At 44.7% G+C, this 12,576-nt stretch overlaps 1 non-coding gene across 3 annotated transcripts in view; it reads left to right on the forward strand.

Annotated features, from left to right (window-relative positions):
- Positions 1-12,576, forward strand: part of LOC127493201 (uncharacterized) — a 46,458-nt gene that overhangs the window by 16,017 nt on the left and 17,865 nt on the right. The window lies entirely within an intron of this gene.

Raw genomic sequence — 12,576 nt, forward strand, 5'->3', positions numbered from 1 at the left:
TCTGTCCGTATCAGTGCATAGAGATCACCCTCATTTGTTTTTTAATAGTTACTCATGTTTTATCATATGAATTACCATCATTTAGTTACCAGTCTCATTCTGATGAAATTTGGCTTGCTTTCAGCCTTGTTATTGCAAGCAGTGCTATAAAAGAATAACCTTGGGGCCGGCATTGTGGCCTAGTTGGTAAAGCTGCCATCTGCAACACCATCCCATATAGGTCCCAGCTGCTCCACTTCGGATCCAGCTCCCTGCTAATATGCCTGGGAAAGCAGCGGAGGATGGCCCAAGTGCTTTTGCCCCTGAGTCCACATGGGAGACCCGGAGGAAGCTTCTGGCTCCTGGCTTCAGCTTGGCTCAGTCATGGCCACTGTGGCCATTTGGGGAGTAAATCAGTGAGGGGAAGATCTTTCTTTCTGTCTCTCCCTCTCTCTCCATAATTCTGCCTTTATTTAATAAAAAGAAAAATCTTTTTAAAAATCCTATTAAAATAAATAGCCTTATACATGTATCAGTTCCCACATGTGATCGAGTGTCTGTGGGATAAATCACCCACAGTGGAATTGCTGGACCAAAAGCTACATGCATTGTGAATTGCAGTAGGGCTCCACAGGGCCATAGTGGTCCACACTCACCCAGGCCTGCATGAGTGCCTGCTTTAATACAGCTTCATCGGCAGACTGTATTACCACTCTAGGGTTTTTGCCAATTTGATAGGTGAAAAAGTGGTATTTTGGTTTTAGTTTGAATTTCTATTATTATAAGAACATTTGGGCATCCTTTTCTGTGTTGAATGCCATTTTAAAATTACCTTTTCCCTAAGAGCTGATAAGTATTCCTACAGAAATAATAGGGATATTAGCTTCTTAGGGCCATTTTACCATACCTTTATCCAATTAAAATAGGACAAAATGAGTGGAACTGCACACTTAAAATCTGTCCCCTTTCACTGTTTATAAATTATATTTCTAATATTCCTTTTTAAAGATTTTCCTTTCTCTAACACTTTGTCAAAAATAATTTTACCCTATATTTGTGGGTTTATTTCTTAACTCTTGATTCAATAACATTGATTTGTTTGTCCTGCCAGTATCAAACTCTCTTAGCTTTATCATAAGGCTTGAAGGCAGGTAGATTAAAGTCTACCAAATTGCTTTCCTTTCTCCAAGGAGATGGTGAGTATTCTGTGTTCTTTGCAGTTTCACATAAATTTTAGAGTCAGCTTGTCAATTCCCATAATAAAACTTTCTGAGATTTTGATTGGGATTGTGTTGGGTCTATTATATCCTTGTGGGGGAATGGAGATGGTCTTCCAGCCCACTCCTAGAGGTGTTTTTCTACATATACACATGTTTAATCTCACTCAGAAGTCTTGGGTGTGTGTGGGTGTGTGTGTTTAAGATGTATTTATTTATTTGAGAGGGAAAGGGAGAGACAGAGAAAGAAGCCTTCTATCTGCTGGCTCATTTCCCAGATGGCCTCAAAAGCCAGAGCTGGGCCAATCCAAAGCCGGGAGCCAGGAGCTTCTTCTGGGTCTCTCACGTGGGTTCAGGGGCCCAAGCACTCAGGCCATCCTCCGCTGTTTTTTCCAGGCCATTAGCAGGGAGCTGGATCAGAAGTAGAGCAGCCAGAACTTGAACTAGCACCTATAAGGGATGCCAGCACCGTAGGCAGAGGCTTAACCTACTATGCCACAGCACTGCCCCCTTTCTGTTTGTATTTAAAGATTTGTTTTATGTACTTGAAAGACAGAATACAGAGAGGAAGAAAGAGAGGGAGATAGAAAGGGAGAGAGAGAGGAGGGGGGGGGAGAGAGGGGGAGAGAGAGAGGGAGAGAGATCTTCCATCTGCTGGTTCACTCCCCAAATTGCTTCAATGGCTGAAGCTGGGCAGATCTGAAACCAGGAGCCAGGAGCTTCTTCCAGGTCTCCCATGCGGGTGCAGGAGCCCAAGGACTTGAGCCATCTTCTACTACTTTCCCAGGCCATAGCAGAGAGCTGGATCAGAAATGGAGCAGCTGGGACTTGAACCAGCGCCCATATGGGTTGCCAGCACTGCAGGCGGCGGCTTTATCTACTATGCCACAGCACCAGCCCCAGTACTTTCTGTTTTTATGTGATTGTGTAGAAGACATTTTTGCTGATTAGTATTGTTTGTTTTTCCATATATGCAAATTTTAAAACAAAGTTGTTTGGTTTAAAAAACTAAAAAACAAAGATTTTTAAAAAGAGGAAATTTTATATTTTAAAAAAGCAAAATGAAACATCTTTCATGCAGTTTTTACTATCTGAAAACAGGTCTTATTCTTCAATTCTGTTGAATGCTTCAATAATTTCAGAGTTTTTGAGTTTTCTTTTCTCTCTGTAGTTCTTGGATTTCCTTAAGTTTCTTATTAAAGTTATTGTTGAGCATTTTATATTTTTGTTGTTATAGTACAGAATTCTTTCCCTACAGTCTGTTTTCTGATAATTGTTTGTATATATGAAAATTATTATGTTCATATGTTAATTTTTCTGTTGTACTTTACTGGATTTTATTATGGTTTGCAGTAGTTTTTAACCACTATCTTTCATCTTCCCTGTATACAGTCATGTTGTCTGCAGTAGTAATGACTTTACTCTCTCCATTCCATGGACTTCTTTTTTTTTTTTTTTTTAATTTGACAGGTAGAGTTATAGACAGTGAGAAAGACAGAGAGAAAGGTCTTCCTTCCGTTGGTTCAGCCCCCAAATGGCCGCTACGGTTGGTGCTGGGCTGATCCGAAGCCAGGAGCCAGGTGCTTCTTCCTGGTCTCCCACAGGTGCAGGGGCCCAAGGACTTGGGCCATCCTCCACTGCCCTCCTGGGCCACAGAAGAGAACTGCACTGGAAGAGGAGCAGCCGGGACTAGAACCCGGTGCCCATATGGAATACTGGTGCCACAGGTGGAGGATTAACCAAGTGAGCTAGCGCCGGCCCCTGGACTACTACTACTTCTTCTTCTTCTTCTTCTTCTTCTTCTTCTTCCTTCTTCCTTCTTTTTTTAAGATCTATTTATTATTTATTTGAAAGGCAGAGTTACACAGGAGAGGTGGGGCGGGGGGGTCTTCCATCTACTGGTTCACTCCCCAATTGGCTGCAATGGCTGGAGCTGCACTGATCCAAAGCCAGGAGCCAGGAGCTTCTTCCAGGTCTCCCACACAGGTGCAGGAGCCCAAGAACTTGAGCCATTTTCTGCTGCTTTCTCAGGCCATTAGCAGAGAGCTGGATAGGAAGTGGAGCAGCTAGGTCTCGAACCAGTGCCCATATGGGATGCTGGCACTGCAGGCGGTGGCCTTATGTGCTACACCACAGTGCTGGCCCCTCCATGGACTTCTGGTGTTTTTTTTTTGTTTTTTTTTTTTTTGTTTTGTTTTTTTTGACAGGCAGAGTGGACAGTGAGAGAGAGAGACAGAGAGAAAGGTCTTCCTTTGCCGTTGGTTCACCCTCCAATGGCCGCCGCGGCCAGCGTGCTGCGGCCGGCGCACCGAGCTGATCCGATGGCAGGAGCCAGGAGCCAGGTGCTTTTCCTGGTCTCCCATGGGGTGCAGGGCCCAAGCACCTGGGCCATCCTCCACTGCACTCCCTGGCCACAGCAGAGGGCTGGCCTGGAAGAGGGGCAACCGGGACAGAATCCAGCGCCCCGACCGGGACTAGAACCCGGTGTGCCAGCGCCGCTAAGCAGAGGATTAGCCTAGTGAGCCGCGGCGCTGGCCGACTTCTGGTGTTTTTAAATTCGTCATGTTGATAGCATCTTCAGATAACATTCATGTGTTGTTAATACTCATGGTGGTAGACATCTTTGTCTTTTCCCAGTTTTGGTGTAATTGCTCATTCTGTTTTCTCTTTAAGCAATCGTGTCCGTACTGAGGGTATAAATGTATTTTGTAATGTTAAGGAAGGATTTTCAGGCTGGCGCCACGGCTCAATAGGCTAATCCTCCGCCTTGCAGCGCAGGCACACCGGGTTCTAGTCCCGGTCGGGGCACTGGATTCTGTCCTGGTTGCCCCTCTTCCAGGCCAGCTCTCTGCTGTGGCCAGGGAGTGCAGTGGAGGATGGCCCAAGTGCTTGGGCCCTGCACCCCATGGGAGACCAGGAGAAGCACCTGGCTCCTGGCTTCGGATCAGCACGATGCACCAGCCGCAGCACACCGGCTGTGGCGGCCATTGGAGGGTGAACCAACGGTAAAGGAAGACCTTTCTCTCTGTCTCTCTCTCTCTCACTGTCCACTCTGCCTGTAAAAAAAAAAAAAAAAAAAAAACAAAGGAAGGATTTACATATTACTATTGTTTACAGTATTGTTTTAATGAAAATTGTGAAACTTTGTAAAAAGACTCGTTTTCTGTGAAAATAATATTTACGTATATTGAGCTACGTCTTACGTGATGTAGTAGGCAGAATCTAAACTACAATAACCCTTACCAATGACCCCATTTTTTTAGAATCCCCTCTGCTTCAGGGTGGAGATGTTTTGTGAAACACAATGGCATTCCCATCATCATCTTGCGATGTGGCAAGGGTAAAGGGATTTACTGATGTCATTAAGGTCCCTAATCAGTTGACTTTATAAATTAAGGACTTATTTATTTGAGAGAGAGAGAGACCTTTCAACTACTGGTTCCAGGGCTAGGCCTGACCAAAGCCAGGAGCCCAGAACTCCATCCAGGTCTCCCACATGGTTAGCAGGAACTAAGTACTTGGGCCATCATCATCTGCCTCCCAGGTACATTAGGAGGAAGCTGGATCAGAGGCATGGAGTAGTCAGGGTCAACCAGGCATTTTGGGCCGGCGCCGCGGCTCAATAGGCTAATCCTCCGCCTAGTGGCGCCGGCACACCGGGTTCTGGTCCCGGTCGGGGCACTGGATTCTGTCCTGGTTGCCCCTCTTCCAGGCCAGCTCTCTGCTATGGCCAGGGAGTGCAGTGGAGGATGGCCCAAGTCCTTGGACCCTGCACCCCATGGGAGACCAGGAGAAGCACCTGGCTCCTGGCTCCTGCCTTCAGATAGGCGCAGTGTGCCGGCCACAGTGCTCTGGCCGCGGCAGCCACTGGAGGGTGAATCAACGGAAGGAAAGGAAGACCTTTCTCTCTCTCTCTCACTGTCCACTCTGCCTATAAAAAAAAAAAAAAAACCACACACACACACAAACAAAAAAAAACCAGGCATTTTGATATGGGATGTAGGTGGCCCACAGCTTAACCACCTGCACAGTAACGCCCACCTCTAAGCAGCTGGCTCTGTGTTGATCAAAGGGTATTACACTGAGTGAGCCTGCCCTACTCAGGTAAAAGAGGGCTTGGGACCTTCCTTGAGCTCAGAGACGCTTCCTGCTGGCTCTGAAGGAGCCGACCATCCTAAGTTGTCTTTTTTAAAAGATGTATGTTTTTTTAAAGGCAGAACATCACAGAGAGGGAGAGACAGATCGTTTCACTCTCCGAATGTCTTCAGTAGCCAGGACTGGGCCAGGCTTCATGAAGCCAGGAGCCAGACACTCAAGCTGGGTCTCCCACCCGGGTGGCAGGGGCCCAGGCTACCTTTCCCTGCCTTCCAGGCACCTTAGCCGGGAGCTGGATCAGATGCAGAGCAACTGGACTCGAACTGGTACTCCAGTATGGGATATGGGATGCCAGTGACTTAACTGGCTGCACACAACACTGGCCCTGAGTTTTATAGCTGCAAAGAAGTGTTTTAATTTTGGCAACAACCACATGAACTTGGAAGAGCATGTGGGCTGCAGCCTGGCTGACATCTTGATTGTGGCCTTGTGAGATTCTGAAAAGATGACCCAGGAATCTGTTTTGACAATTTTTTTTTCCTTAAAATAGTACATTGCAGGACAAGCATTTGGCCTAGCAGTTAAGACTGATTAAGAAGCCCATAGCCCCATAGCAGAGTGCCTGGGTTCAGTTTCTGGCTCTGGATCCTGACTCTAGCTTACCGCTATGTGAACCCAGAGGCAGCAGAGATGGCCCAAGTGATTGGGTTCCTGCCACCAACATGGGAGACTGGGTTAAATTCTCAGTTTCTGCCTTCAGTCCCTGGCCAGGACCGGGCCACTGCAGGCATCTGGAGAGTGAACCAGCAGATGAGAATTTCTTTTTCTTTCTCCCTCAAGGTGTATCTCAAATAAATATTTTTAAAATGTAATACATTGCATTCAGTTTTTCAAAACTGTTTGCATAAAGTAATTTTGCAAATGATCTTGGGGCCGGTGCTGTGGCACAGCGAGTAAAGCCAACGCCTACAGTGCCTGCATCCCATATGGGTGCCAGTTCAAGATCCGGCTGCTCCACTTCTGATCCAGCTCTCTGCTATGGCCTGGGAAAGCAGAAGATGGCCCAAGTCCTTGAGCCCCTGCACCTGCATGGGAGACTGGGAAGGAGCTCCTGGCTCCTGGCTTTGGATCGGTGCAGCTCCAGCTGTTGTCATCTGGAGAGTGAACCAGCGGGTGGAAGACCTCTCTCTCTCTCTTTGCCTCTCCTTCTCTCTCTGTGTAACTCTGACTTTCAAATAAATAAATAAATCTTTTTTTTTTTTTAAAGAAAATGATTCTATAAATTTTTTTTCTGTCATGTCTTATTTTGTGAATTTGTGATTTCTCCCATCTTCATTAGGTGAGATTAGAATTATCTTTTTTATTTTTTCTACATTTTAATCAACTTTCATGTTTGTGTTTTTGCTTATTCATTTCTGCTTTTACTTTCATTTTTCTCTTTATTCCTTACTTTATTATTTTGTTCTTTTTTCTATCTTTTTGAGCAGTATGTTGATTTTAGTTTATTATTTTTCCCTCACCTCAGCCCCCGCTCTGGCCCTCCAAGGGCACTTTCTGGTCAGCAGCTCTTCCTGGCACCTGCTCTGAGCAATATGTTTGATTCAGTTATTGTCCTTGTTTTTCACGGATAGAAGCATTTAGGCACTGTTTTAGATCCCCCAGGTTCTAATATATAATTTTACATTATCATTCTGTGGAAATTCTACAAAATCAATTTTTAGTTCCTCTCTGACCAAAAAGAGAGTGTTTTTAAGTTTCTAGGAATAAAAAGCTTTTGTTTTCTGACTTTGTTGTTATTTCCTATATGTGAGTTCAGAGAATGTAATCTGTGTGATCTCTACTTTTGAGAATTGAGTGAGGTTTCCTCTGTGTGTATGTGTTTCTTTTGCTTATATGCATGTGACTAACAAATACTGAAACAGTAAATTAAGGTATTATCCTGATAGTATGTTTCTAGTTCTTTTTATATCTCCTATCATGTCTTCTCTATTAATTTCACTACCATACTATGTTACATATGTATTAAAATGGTTGAATCTCTATTGTGAATTGCGTGTTTTAGAACTATGTAGAAATCTTCTTTGCCTCATTTAATTTTTTGTGCCTGCATTCCCCCTCTCTGAAATGAAGAGCAAGATGCCAGCTTTTTTAAAAAATTCACATTTATCTATTACATTTTTTCGAATTTATTTTATTTATTTGAAAGAGTTATAGAGAAAGGGAGAGACAGAGAGAGAAGTCTTCCATCTGATGGTTCACTCCCCAAATAGCCACAATGGCTGGAGCTGAGCCAATCCAAAGCCAGGAGCCAGGAGCTTCTTCCAGGTCTCCCACTTGGGGCCCAAGGACTTGGACCATCTTCCACTGCTTTCCCAGGCCATTAGCAGGGAGCTGGATTGGAAGTGGAACAGCTGGGACTTGAACCAGCACCCGTATGGGATGCTGGTGTTGCAGGCTGATGCTTTAACCCACTGCACTACAGCACCAGCCCTACCTATTCTATTTTTAAAATTTATCTGCTGTATATTCTTTTGCATTCTACCTTTCTGAATTACTATTGTTTGGGTAAATAATTTTATTTTAATGGGTAATTTAAACTGATTTATACTTATTGACATGTTAGGCATGTTTGTTTTGAGTTGTCACTACTTTTTAAAATTTAAATCTTTCAGTATGTTAAATGTCCTTTTCTGTTTATTGTTATTTGTCTGATAGCTACAAATGTTTGCACATTTGTTGCAATGTTACTTTCATTATTGTAGTTTTATGTGATACCTTAATTCTCTATTTTCTTATTTAGCATGAATTACCTAGTATGGTTAATGTTAAAATCATTGTGTTTTGTCTTTTTTTTTTTTTTTTTTTTTGACAGGCAGAGTGGACAGTGAGAGAGAGAGACAGAGAGAAAGGTCTTCCTTTGCCGTTGGTTCACCCTCCAATGGCCGCCGCGGCTGGCGCGCTGCGGCCGGCGCACCGCGCTGATCCGATGGCAGGAGCCAGGATCCAGGTGCTTTTCCTGGTCTCCCATGGGGTGCAGGGCCCAAGCACCTGGGCCATCCTCCACTGCACTCCCTGGCCACAGCAGAGGGCTGGCCTGGAAGAGGGGCAACCGGGACAGAATCCGGCGCCCCGACCGGGACTAGAACCCGGTGTGCCGGCGCCGCTAGGCGGAGGATTAGCCTATTGAGCCGCGGCGCCGGCCTGTGTTTTGTCTTTTCACACCCCTCCTTTTCTTCTGTATTCCAGTGTAGTCAATATGATCTTTGTATTTACTTTTGAGGTGTTCAGTGTGACTTTACTTCTATCACTTAATGTGTAAGCTCCGATGTATTATTTGATCTCAGTTATTACAGATGAGGCAAGTGTACAACTATTTTCTATTGTCTTTCCTTCCTTCCCCTGCATTTCTTTGTCCTATCATTTACAGATTTTCAGATCACATTGCATTTATATTCTGATTTGCTGCCCTGATCTCATATTTCATCCTACTCCAGTAATTACATATTAGACTAAATGTTCAGCACCATCCTTCAGCCCTGGCCTTTGCAATCATCTTTCAGTTAGCTAAGGCTCGTCCCTGAGTGGTTTGCTCAAGGACAGCTCAGAGGAACGATACACCCCGAGTCAGCAGGTGTCCACGGTCTCTATACGTGAAAAACAACTGGCATGGTATATCCTTGGCCCACACTTTGTTTCTAAAGTATCGTTCTGCAGTTCTGAGTATTACTGTGAAGAAACCTGAAGACAGTCTTCTTTTGTCTTTTGTAAGTTACTTTATTTTTGTGGGTTCAGACACATGGCTGCTTGGCCAAGATCCAAGAACACCATCCGGTCTCCCACATGGGTGGCAGAACTCAAGTACCTGAGTCATTGGCAAATCTTCCCTGGGCACATTAGCAGGGAGCTGGATTAGAAACAGAGTAGCTGGGACTTGAAATTGGCCCTTGGACATGGAATGTGGACTTGACCTGCTGCACCACAATGCCTGCCCTTCAGCCAGTTCTTTAGAGGCCAGTAATCAGTTTTCCCTGGAGCAAGGTATGTTCCTTGACTCAAAAAAAAAAAAAAAAAAAAAAAAAAAGAAAAGAAAGAAAGAAAGAAAAAGAAATCAGGTCTTCTTTTATTTCAGCAAAGATTTGAAATCTATATCTTGAAGTATATGTGGCTCTAAATCATAAATATGTAACAGTTCCATTCATTTTTCTTCTTCAGAGATTTCAACTATTTGTGGAGTTAGATATTCTTTGCCTGTCTTCTACATCTATCATTTTCTCTCCATTCCTGAGTTAGGTTAGCGTCTAGCCACATGTGACCATTTAAGTTAAAGTGAAACAGAATATTAGGACAAGGGTTTGCCCTTGCATCTGAGACTCCAGTTGGAATGCCCGCATCCCATATCAAAGTGCCTGGGTTGGATTCCTATTCCAGCTCCTAACTCCAGCCTCCCATTGGTGCAGCCCCTGGGAGACAGCAGGTGATGGCTCAAATGGTTGGGTCCCTGCCACCCATGTGGAAGATGCAGATTCGGTTCTCAGCTCCTATTCCAGTCCCAGCCAGCTCTGGCCTTTGTGGGCATTTGGGTTAGTAAGCCAGTAGATGAGAGTTTTCTCTGTCAGTCTCTCTTTCTCTCTCTCTCTCTCTCTCTCTCTCTCTCTCTCCCCCTCACCCTTCTGAATAAATCAAAATTAGTAACTGCTTTTTAAAATATTTTTATTTATTTGAGAGGTAGAGTTACAGAGTGATGGAGAGACAGAGGGAAAGGTCTCCATCCGCTGGTTCATTCCCCAGATAGCCTCAGTGTTTGGAGCTGGACCGCTCAGAAGCCAGGAGCCATGCACTTATTCCAGGTCTTCCACATGGGTGCAGGGGCCCAAGCATTTGGGCCATCTCCTACTGCTTTCCCAGACCATAAGCAGAGAGCTGGATCAGAAGAGGAACAGCCAGGACACAAACCGGTGACCGTATCAATGCCAGTGCCCCAGGCAGAGGCTTAGCCTACTATGCTACAGCGCCGGCCCCCCAAATTTTAACTATTGAATGAAAGGTAAATTTCAGCCCCCTCAGTCACACCAGCCACATTTCACATCATCAGGAGCCACATGTGGTCACAGCTACCCTGTTGGATAGCACAGGTTTAGACCACTTCCATCATTCCAGAAAATTCTACTGGATGGGGCCACTGATTTGAACTCTTTCTTTGTTTCCATTTCATTTTGGTTGCTTTGCTCACTGCTGTCCTCCATGTCCCCTTTGTCTCAGTCCCTTGTCTGGTGATTCATCTCTTATCTTTGGCTATTCCTTTCTACTCTTCCTGATGGTATCTTTGTAGTGATAATGCTCCAATTCCTTTTTTTAAAAAAATTATTATTGCTCTTTATGGATTTTCCTGGCCCAGCCCTTTGTAGGTGTCTCCATCTGTGAATCTATTTTGTGGGTATTTTCTGAGCTCTGCCAGCTCTGGGCCATGTCTCTGTTTTCCTTTTGTTATTCTACCTACATAGCTGTTGAGCAGTTGCTTTCTTTCTGGTGATCTCCAGCTTTCTGAGCTCTTGTGGTGGTAAAGGATGTTGGTTGCCCACTGGAGGATGAGCCTTCTACCCACAGGAAATGCAGTTTTGCTGGTGTTTTCTGAGACCTGACACCTCTGGCCCCTTTGTGTTTCCTTCATCCCCTGTGGCGTCTGCTGTACTTAATCTCCATGCAGCTCCTGTGATGTTGTGGCAGTACTCACGCATTATTGAGTCTATAGATGATAACTACCACCCAGCCTTACTGAAAATAGAGTTTACTGGTTTTTATGCCCCATATGTCTCACCGTTTTTCTAAGACATCTTCAATAAGAGAAACTGCTTTCACCAATCCCTCTTTACCATAAGCCTTGACTTTTGTTTAACATCTTAGACATCTTCATTATAATCATTTTGCAAAATGTTTGTTCTGATGTATTGTTTAAAGATTATTTATTTGAGAGGCAGAGAGAGAAAGAGATCTCACATCCACTGGTTCACTCCCCAAATGGCCCCAACAGCTGGAGCTGAGCCAATTCAAAGCCAGGAGCCAGGAGCTTCCTCCAGGTCTCCCATGCAGGTGCAGGGGCCCAAGCACTTGGGTCATCTTCCACTGCTTTCCCAGGCCACAGCAGAGAGCTGGAAGAGAAGTGGAGCAGCTAGGGTCTGGAACCAGCACCCATATGGGATGCCGGCGCTGTAGCTGGATGGGATGCTGGTGCTGTAGCTGGCAGCCTTACCGGCTATGCCACAGCCTTCTGATGTTTTCTTTCTTTCTTTCTTTCTTTCTTTCTTTCTTTCTTTCTTTCTTTCTTTCTTTCTTTCTTTCTTTCTTTCTTTCTTTCTTTCTTTCTTTCTTCATTTGAGAGGTAGAGTTACAGACAGAGGGAGAGACAGAGAGAAAGGTCTTTCTTCCATTGGTTTACTCCTGAAATGGCCGCCACAGCCAGGGCTGTGCCGATACGAAGCCAGGAGCCAGGAGCTTCTTCCCGGTCTCCCATGTAGGTGCAGGGGCCCAAGCACGTGGGCCATCTTCCACTGCTTTCCCAGGGCCACAGCAGAGAGCTAGATTGGAAGAGGAGCAGCCAGGACTAGAACTGGTGCCCATATGGGATGCAGGCGCTGCAGGCGGAGGATTAACCTCCTGTGCCACTGCGCCGTCCCCACTTACCATTCTTTCTTACACATTGTATCTTCTTCTTATTCTCTACCTACAATACATTCTTTAGAAATTTCTTCAGATAAAATCTATTGGATTTTGTTTATCTGAAAACATCTTTAATTCATCATTTTTCTTGAAAGATAAATTTTTGGTGCACAGTTTTAGTTTGATAACTATTTTCTCTCAGCACTGCAAACACTATTCCAATACTCTGGAATTTATTACTGCTATTAAGAAGTCTGCTGTTAGTTTATTCTTCCTTTTAGATAGTCTGCCTTTTTTCTTTAGCTGCTTTTAAAACCTTCTCTTTGTCTTTGGCGTTCTGAGTTTTTGTATATTGTGTTTAGATGTGGCTCTCTTTTTAAAAAAATTATTTATTTTTATTTCTTTGAAAAGCAGAGCAAGACATGGAGAGAGAAAGCACACTCCCATCCTCTGATTTACTCCTCAAGTGCCTAGATTGGCCAAGGCTGGCTCGGTCTGAAGCCAGAAGCTAGGTGCTCAACTCAGGTCTCCCACATGGGTGGCGGGAAGCCAATTACTCGAGCCATTGCTGCTGCTTCCCAGGGTGTGCACTCGTGGAAAGCTGAAGTCAGGCGTGAGAGCCAGAACGGAA

The sequence above is a fragment of the Oryctolagus cuniculus genome, chromosome 5, assembly GCF_964237555.1.
Source record: "Oryctolagus cuniculus chromosome 5, mOryCun1.1, whole genome shotgun sequence".
Taxonomy (NCBI): Eukaryota; Metazoa; Chordata; class Mammalia; order Lagomorpha; family Leporidae; genus Oryctolagus; species Oryctolagus cuniculus.